We start from the raw sequence: 8,202 nt of genomic DNA, 5'->3' as shown, positions 1-8,202 counted from the left end.
TCAAACAGCCCAAATCATTACTTCAGAAGCTCGTTATGAGGCAAAAGATACGTTCAGATTTTTTCGGGGCCTTAGGTACAAATACCCAAAACCAAAGTTGATTCACACAAAATATAGGTATGTCTTAAGTTTGTGCTACAATTTCACACATGTACAACTTTCACCACATGTTCATTCCGGTGCTTGAACTTGGGACCATAAATGCTGCTATAACTCTACACCTATACAATATTCGTTAGTTTTGATTGTAGATTTGAAATCTACAGGCAAAATTACATGCGGATGCAAATTTTTAGCTTCATATCTCTTATGGTTATTGAAATAAACAATGAAATGCAAGATCAGACGGTTTTTAATCGTGACCTTGAAGCTAATTGTGTAATTCATTTCTAATTAACTATGAGGGCTGGAGAAGTTTTATTTTGGGAAATAACTATGTCTTTCAATGTACAAAAAATTATCAAAATCTGAAAGATGAATTTCTCATTATTGGCATGGATGCCCGTAGGATTTTTCCAAGGAGGGGCAAGAAACACACACACACACACACACACACAGAACTTTCGTTTGTGTTGAGAACACGACTACTGAGGTTGAACACTGATCAAGTTTGAGGATGGAACTAAGTGTAGTTTTACAGAAGAATTTCAATTTACTAACTTAAGGGTGATTTAAGGATACATTAGGGTTACGAAGACCTGCCTTAATCCCATGCTACATGCAGTTAGTATATTACAGACGATGTTAAATGTTACATAAGTTACTTAATATTATTACAAAGATTGAGGAGAATATCTAGCATGCAGCGGTATGTTCTAACAGTCACATTTTATATTTGTTGGATATTTCGGAACTATAGCAACCAAGGACCGTTCGGGGTAAGGTATCAAGACTCTCTGCACATATTTATTTATTTATTTCACCATTATACATTTTACTTCAATATCATTTATATTCCATACATATTATCTCTCTCTCTATATATATATATATATATATATATATATATATATATATATATATATATATATATATATATATATACTCAATAATCATTTAAACTTTCAAGACAATAACCCCGACAAATTAAATTTTTAGGTTGCAACACTTACCTATTTATTTATTTATGGTTACATATAGATCACAACAGGTATATTACCTAATGATAATGACCTAGTCAATTTGTATATAGTTAGAGCATGCATGAATTCACTTACATAATTGCAAATACACATTTATAAATATGGTCATTTTAATTAATGAATCTTCAATAAGATTGCACAATAGTTCTTAGAGAACGGTCATTTATAGTAAATATGTCAAGTTCAAGATTACTTTCAGCATAGGAGTTAAAAATATAATACATTCTCCTAATAGGTGACATATGAGATATCGTACTTACGAAGGAGGTCGGTATATTTTTCGAATTTTGGATATAGTCCGGTTTCCTTATAAGTTAAGTACCTCACAAAACGAGATTGAATCGCTTCAAGACGTGCTTTGTTTTTCTGACTGTTGGAATGCCATATGATTGAAGAGTACTCAAGTTTGGATCTAACGTAACTATTGAACAGTGTTTTAAGAACATCAGTATTTGAAAAATCAAAGCCAAGTCTGATTACGAAGCCGAGGTTTCTGTAGGCTTCACTAAAAATGCGATTGATATGCTTGTTGAAGGAAAAGTTGGAGCTAATAGTGACCCCTAAATCAGTTACAGTGTCCACTCTTTGTACAGGAGTGTTGTTTATACTGTAATTAAATTTTAGATTATTAGTTTTCTTAGTGAATGTAATAACGTTACATTTTTTAATGTTAAGATTAAGTTTGTTCGATATACACCAAGTGTGTAGTGCGCTTAGATCTTCTTGTAGTGCGAGAGCATCGGAGGGCTGGGAAATTCTTCGATAGAGTTTTACATCATCAGCAAATAATAATTTAGTACAATTTGGTAGCACATTTGGGAGATCATTTATAAAGATTAAGAATAATATTGGACCAAGGTTTGAGCCCTGAGGGACCCCTGACGTTACAATGAAACTTGAAGTTGTTATATTTTTATAAATTATATGTTGTCTGCGAGGAAAGAGGTATGACATTAGGAATTGTCTAGCTTTGAGAGTGAAGTTGAATTAAATAAGCTTGTTCAATAAAATATCATGATCCAGTGTATCAAAAGCTTTACTGAAATCCGTATATATTGCATCAACTTGATTTCTATTGTCAATTTGTTCCGCAATGAAGTGTATGAATTCAACGAGATCAGTTGTTGTAGATCTCTTCGGCAGAAAACCATGCTGATATGAGGATATTAAAGGATGAATATGGTTAAAAATTCTTTGATAAACGATAGATTCAAATATCTTAGCTGGGGCAGATATTAGGCAATGGGCCGATAATTTTGAACGTCATGGTTGTCACAGTTGCTTTTTGGTATTGGTAAAATATTCGAAATTTTCAACTTAGATGGAAACAGGCATGACGGTAGCGATTTATTAAATATAGTTAATCGTGGATATTTTAGGATTTCAGCGCATCCTTTTATTACATATGGAGGTACATCGTCCGGGCCAGGGGAGCTTCTAGGCTTGAGATTTTTAATTACATTTTCTACTTCGGTCAGTTGTATGGGGTGAAAATTTAGGTTGTCAATTATTTCAGAAGTTTCAAGATTTGAAGTATTTTGTATGTCATAGGTAGGTGATGAGTTGCTGACGATTTTTTGAAAGTGCTGTTTAAAAGCATTTGCAATTTCTAAGTTATCTTTTAAAATATTGTCTTCAAATCGAAGAGCATTATGATCTGATTTTCTAGTTTTGTTTTTTACATACGACCAGAAAGCTTAACAGGGTTCACATAAAGAATCCGAAATTTTAGTCTGGAGGAAAAACCCTATTTTTGGACCAAACCAAAAATTTCAGTATGTCTAATGTTTTTCAGCGGATTTTAGCTCATTTGAGGGTGCTGAATCTGAATCTGCCGGGTGTACAGATGTACACCTTGAGCATTTTGAGTAATTCAAGATGGCGGCCAATATGGCGGCTCTAAAATTGACAGGAATATTTTTGTATATTTTATCAAGATAGGTATCAAATTATATGTGTTTTGGGTTGCAGATTCCAATAATAAAGTCAAAAATGTTATGAATTTGATACAAATCGAGATATTCAATATGGCGCCCAATATGGCGGCTGCAAAAGAAGTTTATGTTGTCCTTTCTGAACCTACTTTTGAAAAAAAAATAAATATTTACTGACATGAGTAATAATAAATCGTAAAATCTTAATTTTGTGCTCACAGATGGCAGCGTTTTCATAGAATTTAGGAAAAATATCTCAGAAACAAAATAAGAGATACTTAAGTGAAATACCAAAATGATTTATGAAAGACGAACATGTTCTGCGTCACAAACCAGGTATCTGGAATGCTATATGGTCAGACATGTTCATTGAAAATACATTTATTCGTTATGGCCATGGACCAGGAGGAATAATCGGACTTACACTAAATCCATCAGCAGTGAAGCAATGGGCTTTCAGCCTTCACACCTGCAGTCGTTTAGTAAATGACATTTATTTCATGAGAGATGCTGGACGAGATATGGAAATAACTAAGCATAAGGAAGGAATGACATCTCGAGTAAAAGGAGATGCTGCAGACTGAATTAAGTTAAAGGAAAAGCTGTCTCATCGTATAGATCCTCTGAAAACCGATGATCACCCAAAAACTATTGTGAATATTGTGACAGGGAAAATTTGTTCCCAGAAAGTGAATGTTGATAACGCTGTTGAGATAGGTGAGAAGGCGTTCTGTTCTTACGAAGAAAAACTACCAACTGGTTTTCACGATCCAATCTAAACAACGGTTCGTAATGTTTCCTGCGATGACGTCAAAAGGACAGCTAGTATTGGTGTCATTGACACAGAACTCTTGTACACGCGTGCAATGTGTCTCACATATACAAGATATATTGATGCTAAAGGAGTGATTTCATATGAGCTTGCCGCTGTACTCACATCTTTGTTTCATCAATATGGGACTCCTAGGTTCTGCAAAAGTAGGTCAAAACTGAAACAAATATTACCGGTAGAGAAGTCTATGAGGTCGTACAAGCACGAAGATGCTATCATACTTGATGGTTGTGCTGTTTTGTGGGTGATCAACTGGCCATCTAACGGAACTGTTCTTCACTTCATAAAATTGTATCGGTCATATGTGCTTGAAAAATTGAACAAATACAACGTGTACTTGATATTTGACTAATATAAGGAACACAGCACCAAAGGAGGAATAAGAAGCATCAGAACAGGATCAACATGTAGCAGGTATCATAAATTGTCTTTCAACACGTCCTTGCCCTCCCAACAAGTTGTGCTAAATGTTACGAAGAATAAGGTACAACTAGTACAGCTGATCTGCAAGTATCTAATGACAGAATGTTGCCATCTGATTCCACCAAAAGTCTATTTATCACTGGACCAGAAGATATTACAACAGAAATAACTGCTGATTGTATTAAGGAACGTCCAGATATGAAAAAACACTCACGAAGAGGCTGATGTCATAATTATCACACAAGTAGTGATAGTAGCCAATCAGCTGGACAGAAATTGTACAATAAATGTAGTTAGTGATTACACGAATATTCTTCTCCTCCTGATGCACCACTACCACACACATAAACTTACTTGTAACAATTTTATGGAGGAGTTATTGACATTGGATTGTCTGTATCCAAACAACGTGATATTGTTTCAAACTTACTAGCATTTCATTCTCTTTCTGGCTGTGATACAGTTCCTACTCTTTATGGCATTGGAATGCAGAAGGCAATGAAAGTACTACAAAGTGGGAAGGAGCGTCAAAAGCTTGGAAATAAGACATCACTACTTGAAGATGTGACTCAGGAGGGAACTGAGTTTATAGCTTCTTGCTATGGTAGTAGGATAACTGGCCCTACAATGTCTGATGTCAGAAGAGATGTCTGGCTGAAGAAATTATCAAAGAAGACTGACGTAGATATCCCGAAATTGAATAGCTTGCCACCAACTACGGAGGCATTCTCTGAAAATGTAAAAAAGACCTCATTTCCAGGCTTGTATTTGGAAACAAGGAGATAAACCAGACACACCAGACATGGATCCGACACATTTTGGGTGGTATCGTGATGAGTTGAACAAAACATTGGAACCAGTTATTGGCACCGAAAGACATCTTGAAGATGGTGAGTTGCGGCTGTTCTTCTGAAAACATCTGAAAAGGACGTTGTGGCTGAGTGGCAAATCATAATAGTTGCACTAACTTCTGCAATTGTGAAGCCTCTAAACGATGCCTGAATACCTTCACACGTCAAAATACTAGGAATCTAGAAGACGAAAACATGGATACTTCTGACGAAGACTGACAAGTGACTGATCTGTGTTATTTATTATTTTGTTGCGGAGTAACATAGAAACATCGGCATTTTGTATTGTAAATGTACATATTTCGCATTAATGTGGCCAGCAACATAATTCTTGATTAAGAAAACGTCAAGGAAAAAATATAAGAAAATCTTCAAACCTAAGCTTGTGTTGTTCGTTTTCTTTTGCACTGAGAAAGGAATGGTTTTGTAAATAAATATAGAGAAGTCCAAAATGTGGAAAAAATGTTCTGGAGCAGAAACAAGGTGAGTTGCGGTGACGGAGAAAGTATCAACACCCAATCCAAAATTTTAGTGAATCAGATATTGTTCTAAGTATGTACCTAGCTCGAGGGTCGCGAATCTGAATATTCCATATTGAATATATTGATTTCTATCAATTCTTTCATAAGGTTTTTGAAGTAACTATTGAAATCTGCAACCCAAAAAACATATAATTCGATACCCATGTCGATACAATACTCCAAAAATATTCTTGTCAATTTTACGGCCGCCATATTGGGTGCCATATTGAATACCTCGATTTGTATCAATTTCATAACATTGTTGACATTATTATTGGAATCTGGAACCCATAAAACATATAATTTGATACCGATCTTGATAAAATATACAAAAATATACCTCTCAATTTTACAACCGCCATCTTGGCCGTCATCTTGAAACGCTCAACGTTAACATTTGTACACCCGGCAGATTCAGATTCAGCATCCTCAAATTAGGTAAAAGCCACCGAGAAACATTAGACATACTGAAATTTTTAGTTTCGATGGATTTCCTCCAGACTACTCTCATTAAAGTACTAAATGATCGTTCTACTGTGCAAGTAGTCGCTGGAAGCGAAAGAAATATTTCTGTTACACTCCCAACAGCGACAGCGAAGGCTTTTGTAGCTGTGTATAGTTGGTGAAAGCAAATGAAATGAAATCTTTAAGTTTTACGTCCCACGGTTATGCCGGCTAGGCTAAAGGAGACGGTGATGATGAGAAATGAATGAAATGGTGGAATGAAGAAAGTGGGAAAAAGCATGAGAACCCCTATAAAGTCCACGCACACGATATTTGTCCAAAACAAAGTTCACATGACGCGAGCTGGGATCGAACCGAGGACCACATGTACGAGATGTGAAAGTTGGTGACATTTCAGGATGATTTTCAAACATGTCCAAAATAACTTCAATGTGTTCTTGTACCTTAGAAAGATCTATTGCCTCTCTCCGTTGAGCATTTGTAGTTGGCTCTAAAATAGCACTGTATTTGGCCATGATGTGCATTGATATTATAAATGTAGGGCCATTCCATATGAAATCAACAAATCAAGATGGCTCATGTGTTTTAGATTTTCTTCAAATTTTGTACAAATGTTGTGGTCTGTCAAATTTTACAGCTCTACATAAAAAGGGACTGCTGTAGGAGCCATTCGAAGTTTGGAGGTTTTGTGCAAAAACCACCTAAGTCCGACTTCGACTTAAAGTACTGAAACCGCTTGATCTCTGGAGATATTGAAGCTATTTGAAAATGGTTTTCACTAAAACAATCTTAGGATTTGTAGCAATTAAAACATTGTAGTAATGAACTTCCCAAGTAAGGTTAAGCATGTGAATTTCACCATCAAAGAGAAAGAAAGAAGAAAAAATAACATCAAAATTTGGCAAGTATTTCTGAAAAAGGCCCACCTAACATCAACCTCAGACTTTAAAAATAAGTAGCTCTGGTGTTCCTCTTTAACATATGAAAATATTAGGAGGATGTTTTTTGATATGTTCAAGAAAAACAAATTATGACACAATGTAAGTTGAGGGCGGATTTAGGCACTTTTTGCACAAAAGCCCCAAATTTCGAATGTCTGTTTCCAATTTTCCGTATTGAAAATGTTTATAATTGTCAAGACTGAGGTAACTGAATAAATGAATTGTGTCAGAAATCTGAAACTTCAAGTACCATTGCTGAAGGGACTCACATGCTGTCAGTTCCTAAATCATGGACGACTGAAAACTATTGAAACACTTCAAACAACCGATTATCTCGTCGTGCATTAAAAGAACTGGCTCACTCATAAGATATAAGTACAAACAATGGATTCAAACGGACAGTACCCAAATGGAGACAATGATTAAAGATACAGACGACTTCATTGAGATTTTCGTAGGAATAAAATGACAAATTAGCGCAGCATCATTTCATAGACAAATCTCAGAGCAACTACTTCAAATACACACCATAGAGACTTTGGATGACAAATCATGCTTAATTATACAGGTAATTATACAAACAATAATTGTAGTTGATTTTGCTGAAAACTACTCCTATATTATTCAAGATGAAGTTTAAGAGTAGCACTGGACCAACATTCTACTCAACTGTGCAACATTCTAATCTTTTTAAATGCAACGTCCTAAGAGATCCTGTAACTTCTGTTATGAAATGTTTCATTATGTTGTGTCAGTGATATGTTAAAGCCCGATACAGTTACATTTTATGTTTTTCAAGTTATTCTTTTGAAGTATGTTAACGATGTTTTTTTCTCAAATTAAACACGTTATCTACTTTGGAGATGGGTTAGCAGCACTCGATATAAAGACTATTAAAAAAAAAAATTGTCAACTTATGCCTGCCTGAGAGATTTTGGACTTACTTGTTAGTGGAACTATTTAGCCACAAGTCACGGCAAAAGTGTTTGTGATGACATAGTTGAGACGCTGAAATGTCTAGCGAGACATCCTAGTTTACAGAGGCCACTGGATGACCGGATTGTTATTGTTGCCGATTTCTTCGAATTTTCTC

The sequence above is a fragment of the Thermobia domestica genome, chromosome 10, assembly GCF_964235325.1.
Source record: "Thermobia domestica chromosome 10, izTheDome1.hap1.1, whole genome shotgun sequence".
Taxonomy (NCBI): Eukaryota; Metazoa; Arthropoda; class Insecta; order Zygentoma; family Lepismatidae; genus Thermobia; species Thermobia domestica.
Note: the sequence above shows the minus strand (reverse complement) of the source record.